Source organism: Arachis duranensis, chromosome 3 (assembly GCF_000817695.3).
Source record: "Arachis duranensis cultivar V14167 chromosome 3, aradu.V14167.gnm2.J7QH, whole genome shotgun sequence".
NCBI lineage: Eukaryota > Viridiplantae > Streptophyta > Magnoliopsida > Fabales > Fabaceae > Arachis > Arachis duranensis.
In genome coordinates this window covers 60,824,521-60,832,652 of record NC_029774.3, presented here as the reverse complement: position 1 = coordinate 60,832,652, position 8,132 = coordinate 60,824,521, and the positions used below count along the sequence as shown (strand labels likewise).

General features: G+C 40.9%; 1 non-coding gene across 1 annotated transcript; it reads right to left on the bottom strand.

Annotated features, from left to right (window-relative positions):
- Positions 1-1,406: 1,406 nt before the first annotated feature.
- On the bottom strand, positions 1,407-1,513 carry LOC127746331 (small nucleolar RNA R71). Its single transcript, XR_008007951.1, has one exon. It is a non-coding gene; the product is annotated as a small nucleolar RNA R71 (small nucleolar RNA).
- Positions 1,514-8,132: the final 6,619 nt, after the last annotated feature.

Below are 8,132 nucleotides of genomic sequence, written 5' to 3'. Positions count from 1 at the left end.
GGAAATACATGTGGTATAATCAGTGACCATACTTCATCTCTTCCCATGAGCAATTAAATCAAGGAATTGGGCAATTGTTCAAGCTTAGAGAGATTAGATTACCAAGGAATTGGAATCTAATCACCTAAGATTGCCAAGGAGATCAATAGATGCATTGATTGAGGAAGAGATGAAAATAAACTTGATCCGGAGAATACAACATCTCCTGAGCCCAATGAATTCCCCATTTCTGATCTTACCCATTCTCTTTATTTTCAGTCATTTATTTTCATGCTCATTATCCCAAATCCCCATTTAAGATTATGCACTTTATTTTCTGCTATTTACTTTTTCACCATTTAATTTTCTGCAATTCTCAAACTACACTCTGTTTAGCTCAACTAGCATACTCTTCCAACTAAAGTTGCTTGATCAATCAATCCCTATGGGATTCGACCTCACTCTATTGTGAGTTTTTACTTGACGACAAATTCGGCATACTTGCCGAAGGAAAATTTGTTGAGATACCAGTTTTCACGCATCAAGTTTATGGCGCCGTTGCCGGGGATTCATTTTGTATCAACAATGATTATGTTGGAAGCTCACTAGATTGGGCATTTTTTCCCATGTTTGTTTACTTTATTCAGTCATTTATTTTTACTTTGTTTAACTTCTTCCTCATCCTCTATACCCTCTCTGTTTTTCTTTCTTTCTTTGTTATTATCTACAATTCTGCTCACTAACCCACTAATGTTTGATAATTTGCATACTCACACAAACAATCACTCCAACAAGAATAACCTCTTCATTTTATCTCTTGCTGCGTGTTTTGTTAGTTGTATGACAGGGAGAAGAGCGGGGACCTCAACTTCCTTCGATTTAGAACCTGAGAGAACCCTCTGGAGATTAAGGAGGGAAGCAAGAGGGAAAGGAGTTGTTGGTGCTGAGGAAGATGAACAGTACTTTGAACCCAACATGGAAGAGAACTTGGAAAACAATCATGAAGAAGAAGCTCACGACCATGCTAGAGAAGGCCCTGCAAATCATACTGGGAAAGAAAGGAGAGTTCTAGGCTCCTACATCAATCCAAATCCATGAAACTGTGGAAGTAGCATCCAGAAGCCCACCATACATGCCAACAACTTTGACTAAAACCCCAGCTCATCACCCTTGTTCAGAACAACTGCTCATTTGGAGGAAGTGCTCAAGAAGACCCCAATCAACATCTAACCAACTTCCTGAGAATTTGTGATACTATGAAGTCTAATGGAGTCCACCCGGATGTCTATAGGCTGCTGTTGTTCCCTTTTTCACTCGGGGACAAGGCATCCAAGTGGCTCGAATCCTTTCCAACGGAGAGCTTGACAAATTGGGAAGACGTGGTGAACAAATTTTTGGCAAGATTCTACCCTCCTCAAAGAATTAACAGGCTGAGAGCTGAGATGCAGACTTTCAGGCAACAAGATGGTGAGACTCTCTATGAGGCATAAGAGAGGTTCAAGGACTTAACAAGAAGATGCCCACCAGATATGTTCAATGAATGGGTTCAACTTCACATTTTCTATAAAGGTTTTTCCTATGAGTCAAAGAAGGCTGTAGATCATTCATCAGGGGCTCTCTAAATAAGAAGAAAACCATTGAAGAAGCCATAGATATCCTTGAAACAGTAGCTAAGAATGATTACTTCTATGCCTCTGAAAGAAGTAACACTCGAGGAGTAATGGAGCTGAACCACATGGATGTATTGCTAGCTCAAAATAAGATGATCACCAAGCAGCTAGCAGATCTCACCAAGAAGGTGGAGAAAAACCAAGTTGTAGCAGTCATCACTTCATCACCAACTCAAGAAGGAGTAAATATAGGAGAAGAAGGTGACTGGGAACAAGCCAACTATGAATCCATGACCCATACTCCAAAACCTACAACTCTAGATGGAGAAATCACCCCAACTTTGGTTGGGGAAATCAACAAGACGAAGGTCAAGACCAGAGACGCCACAACCTCAACTCCAACAACAATGTAACTCACCAATATACCTCACAGAGATCCTATCAACACCCACCTAACCCCAATCCACCATCACTAACGGACAATAGACTTTCAAAAATTGAGACTCTACTTGAAGATTTATGTAGAGAAGTCCAAGACAACAAGGTGTTTAAGGAAGAAGTGCGAGCCAATATCAAAAACCAAGGAGAAAACATCAAGAGACTGGAGTCCCAATAGGGTATCTATCTCAACAAATTTCCAAACCCACTGATGAATTTCCTAGTGACACAAGAAGAACCCAAGAGGAAAAACAAAGAAAGTAAGATGGGAAGAATGTAAGATGATCACCACAAATGATGAGAGGAGTATGAATGAAGTAAAACACCTCCAAGACAATCAAAAGGGAAACCAGGAAGAAAGGAGCCATGCACCTCAACCCACACTCAAGGAAGAGCTGAAGAAGAAGGAGACACTTAACCCATATGCACCCTTTCCCCAAAGGCTTAAAGGTGGTGTAGCAGGGAGAATGTATTCAAGATTCCTCGACATGTTTACATCTCTTGATGTAAATATACCATTTATTAAAGCCCTCCAACAAATGCCTTCCTACAAAAAGTATATAAAGGAGCTATTAGCCAGAAAGAGTTCATTGAAAGGTGGACAAACAATAAAGATGAATAGGATTGCAGTGCTCTCATTCAACCAGGGCCACCCACAAAGAGGAAGGATCCAGGGATTTTTCGTATTCCATGTGCCATAGGAGAAACAATGATTGATAAAGGACTCTGTGACCTGGGAGCGAGCATGAACTTAATGCCTCTATCCCTCATGAAAAAGCTTCAAATCAATGAGCTAACACCCACAGATGTAATCATTAAGTTGGCTGACAAAACTCAAAAACAGGCAATAGGAGTGGTTGAGAATGTGCTAGTGAAGGTTGGGAACTACTTCCTCCCCACAGACTTTGTTGTCCTGGAAGTGGATGAGAACCCTATTTACCCCATCATTCTAGGAAGGCTATTCTTAGCCACAGCCAGAGCACTCATAGATGTGGAACGAGGAGAGCTAGTGTTGAGAATACATGATGATCAGCTCACTTTCAATGTTTTCAACCTCTCACAAGAAGCAGATCATGATAACAAAGAGCTGATGGAGGAGCCAAACAAGGAAGCACAAGCACCACACATAAGGACTCCTATGGTTAACAACCAATGTGATCAGAATGAGCAACGGCCAAGTGTAATCCAAAAGGAACCAGACCCACCAGAACCACATGAAATAGACAGCAAAACCATTCTCAAAAAGGAAACCACAAGGAACAAGTTGGCATCAACAGACACAAGAAAAAGATCCCAAGGGGATGGAAAAAGAAGAAAATCCCTACAGAAGACTTCTCGCTAGGAGATGAAGTGGTTTCTACATACTTCCCATCTATACCACATCACCTCCCCACTATTCCATCCCAGCTGCCTCCAGTGTACACCATCAATAAAATCTTGTCCCTAGAGTATATGGAGCTTATCAACAAGGCCAATGGACATAGGTTCACTACAAGGGGGGAAGATTTCAAGCACTATCAGCCACCTTGACAAGGATCAAACGTCAAGCTAATGACGCTAAAGAAGTGCTTCATGGGAGGCAGCCCATGTTCTATGCCATCTTCCTTTAATTTCTAATAGTAGTAATAAGGCAAATTTCATGGATTTTTAAATCAATTTTGACTACCAATATAAGACCCCTTTACATGCAGCGTATAGTACATGATAAGTTTGGTGTTCAAGGCGCACCAAGTGGGCTTGAACACACTTTATGAGGTAAAATTATTCCCCAAACTTGTTGCACCATATGATCATAAACAAGTTTGCTGTACCAACATTGCATGCATGGGAAATTTAGTGGTTGATTGATTTGCATTCATGGAAAGCATTTAGTCATTTAAAAACAAAAGAAAAAGATATTTTTTAGCTAGCTCACACATTAAGTTTTCCCACCAAAAATTTCAATTAACCATTTGCATTCTTTTTTTTTCGTGTATAGGGAATCAAAAGGGACACTGATGGTACTTGATAGGATAAATAAGGAAGGGAGATTTGGCCACTATACCAAGGAAATCTCACACTTGTCTTCAAGTGGAATATCTTTGGAAGTGTTGCCATGCAACATTGGGAGTTGGATAGCTTTGGAGACTGAACCAAGACCCTCATAAAAGAGGTGATCCTTGTGCTCATTTAATACCAAACCCCAACCATCCACTATCAAACAACACCATCAATCCACACCCTTCAATCATTTGCCATCTTCCTATATAAACCCCTTCACACAACCTCTCCGTACACACTTTATACTATCATTCCTCTCCCTTCCTTCTCTCAGACACACACACTGCATCATCCACCGAAAGTTTCATACATACCTCCCTAGCCATCTTGTGAGTAACAAACATATCAACCATCTTGCATGGCATCATCAAGCTCGAAGAGACAAAAAGGGAAGGGACCCATAGAGCAGCCTCCTTTTGATGAAAAGCAATTTAGAACCTTTTACCATGCACTACAATTTGGGTGGATGGCTGATAAAGAAATCATATATGAATTAGGCTTTCAAGTCACACGAACTAAGTGCCTAGAAATTACAGAAAAGGTGGAAAAACATCGATGGGAACTCCTTACTGATCCAATTACAAAGGTGAACGCAACTCTGGTGAGAGAGTTATATGCAAATGCAGTTAGACAGGATAAGACGGATGAATCCTATACAAGTTTCGTGAGAGGGGTCATGGTGGATTTTAGTCCCATGAGCATCATGAGAGTGCTGAAGTTACGAAGCATACCCTTTGCAGAGGAGAGCTACCACTCAATAATGGACAACAAACCCAACCACGACAAGATTATACAGGATATCTGTGTGCAAGGAGCAGATTGGGACAGAGACCCCAATAGGAAACCAAGATTTATAAAAAGAGGAGATCTCCTCCCTGAGGCTAAAGGTTGGTTTGAAATCGTAAAGAGATCCATCCTCTTAGTCGAAAATAACTCAGAGGTAAAGCTTAAGATAGCAACAATGGTGCAATGCCTAATGAAGGGAGGAGAAATCAAGGTTCATGAACTCATAGCCCAAGGCATTCGGAACTTTGCTGAGAAGAGCGATTCTGGAGGAAAGTTGGGTTATCCGAGCACTATTCTCCGTCTTTGCAACCAGGCTAGGGTGATATTCGAGGATGAAAACCCCGAATGGATAAAGGTTGGCCTTCCTATCACTAATCGTCGGATGCATGCTGCTACAACTCTACTACCTCAACGAAGGGTAAGAAAGAGGCCAGCCCATCAAGCTGAAGAATGACAACATCCACAGGAGCAAACCCCAGCCACCTTAAGCATGCACCAATTACAAGAGACTATTGATACTCTATCTAGGCAATGCATGGAAAATCAGGGGGCACAGAAGGAATTTCAAATGCAATTAATGGACTGTCAAGAAGAATCACTCTCTAGATGGATGAATCAGCAAGGGGAATGACAAAACCAATTGATGGACCAGCAATTGGAACAAGGGAGACAATGGAGTGAATCCTTCCATAACCTGAACTAGAAGCAAGATCAATAACAAGAAGCCATCCAAAGGCTAATCAATATCCAAGCACATCAAGGTGCATACATTCATGAGATGCATAGGAAACAAAGAGAACAAGCAGATCTTTTCGATGAATACAGAGCATTCTCGGAAGGAGTCTACATGAGTGAGACTGGATATCATGTGAATACCCAAGCCAGGCTTGGGTACCTAGTCGGACAACTACCTGTATTGCATCGTGCGATCACAAAATATGAGGATGTAAAGGATGAATTAGCACGAGTGGAGCGCGAAAGGGCCGAACAAAGTCATGAGTCAGTAAGAAAGGCACTAGAAGATTGGAAAATAGCTAGAATGAATCGAATGAGAGGAAGCACAAGTGGACAAAGTGAACGTATAGAGGGCAAGGAAGTAGAGGAACATGAGGATGCCAATAAGTGAAAGGTGATGAAGTTCCTTCTTAGTTCTATTTAATTCACAGCTTTAAATAAGGAAAATCATGTATGAAATAGAAAATGCTTCCATTAGTAGCTTAGGATTTTCAATTCTGCATTTAAGCTTTTCATTGCGTAGGTCTGTGTTTATTAAGCTTAATGTCTCTAGTGTTCACTTCCACCTTTCTTACTTGTATGCTTGTCCTTTAAGTTAATCAAAAAGAAAATGCTATGAAAAGAACAAGAGTGGAGTTATTTCGTGAAGTAGGTTCTGAATGTTTATGGTAGGATGATTAGTAAGCTAAGTTGGTTCACCAAACAAGGAAAGAAGGCAACTATCTACCCTGAATCCTATTCTTGAAACACATCCTATGAGACTAACTAAATAATAAGATCCCAATAAGAAAATAGAAAGAGCAATAAAAGTGAAAAGGAAAGAAACACAATAAGAAACAATGCTAGGCACCAAGGGTTTTACGATTGAGGCATGTGTCTGTGGTGTTCATGTGCAAGGGATATGCTTGGATGAATAAGTTCTTAGGGCTGCCTCATCACTTGGTAACTTAGATTAACTAATCCGGGATTATCAGCTGAAAGTCCATTATCAAGTGTGACCTTTGCTACTGGTGCACGAAATTGTGATCATCAATGGCGCCATCAACATGGTACGCACAATTGTAATCTCAACTCTTTATCACCACTTTGCACAACTAACCAGCAAGTGCACTGGGTCGTCCAAGTAATAAACCTTACGCGAGTAAGGGTCGATCCCACGGAGATTGTTGGTATGAAGCAAGCTATGGTCATCTTGTAAATCTCAGTCAGGCAGATTCAAATGGTTATGAATGATTTATGAATAAAGCATAAAATAAAGATAGAGATACTTATGTAATTCATTGGTGAGCATTTCAGATTAGCATATGAAGATGCTTTGTCCCTTCCGTCTCTTTGCTTTCCTACTGTCTTCATCCAATCCTTCTTACTCCTTTCCATGGCAAGCTGTATGTTGGGCATCACCGTTGTCAGTGGCTACAGTCCCGTCCTCTCAATGAAAATGTTCAACGCGCTCTGCCACAGCACGGCTATTCAGCTGTCGGTTCTCGATCATATTGGAATAGAATCCAGTGATTCTTTTGCGTCTGTCACTAATGCCCCACAATCGCGAGTTTGAAGCTCGTCACAGTCATTCAATCCTTGAATCCTACTCAAAATACCACTGACAAGGTTTAGACCTTCCAGATTCTCTTGAATGCTGCCATCAACTCTAGCTTATACCACGAAGATTCCGATTAAGGGAACCAAGAGATATCCACTTAATCTAAGGTAAAACGGAGGTGGTTGTCAGGCACACGTTCATAGGTGAGAATGATGATGAGTGTCACGGATCATCACATTCATCAAGTTGAGGAACAAGTGATATCTTAGAACAAGAATAAGCTGAATTGAATAGAAGAACAATAGTAATTGCATTAATACTCGAGGTACATCAGAGCTCCACACCTTAATCTATAGTGTGTAGAAACTCCACCGTTGAAAATACATAAGAACAAGGTCTAGGCATGGCCAGGAGGCCAGCCCCCATAATCTAAGAACTAGACGTCCAAAGATGATCTAAGGATCTAAAGTGATCAAAAGATGAAAATACAATAGCAAAAGATCCTATTTGTAGAGAACTAGTAGCTTAGGGTATACAAAGATGAGTAAATGACATAAAAATCCACTTCCGGACCCACTTGGTGTGTGCTTGGGCTGAGCGTTAAAGCATTTTCATGTAGAGACTCTTCTTGGAGTTAAACGCCAGCTTTTGTGCCAGTTTGGGCGTTTAACTTCCATTCTTGTGCCAGTTCCGGCATTTTACGCCAGAATTCTTGAGCTGACTTGGAACGCCTGTTTGGGCCATCAAATCTCAGAAAAAGTATAAACTATTATATATTGATGGAAAGCCCAAGATGTCTACTTTCCAACTCAGTTCAGAGCGCGCCAATTGGGCTTCTGTAGCTCCAAAACATCCACTTCGAGTGCAGGGAGGTCAGAATCCAACAGCATCTGCAGTCCTTTTCAGCCTCTGAATCAGATCTATGCTCAGGTCCCTCAATTTCAGCCAGAAAATACCTGAAATCACAGAAAAATACACAAACTCATAGTAAAGTCCAGAAAAGT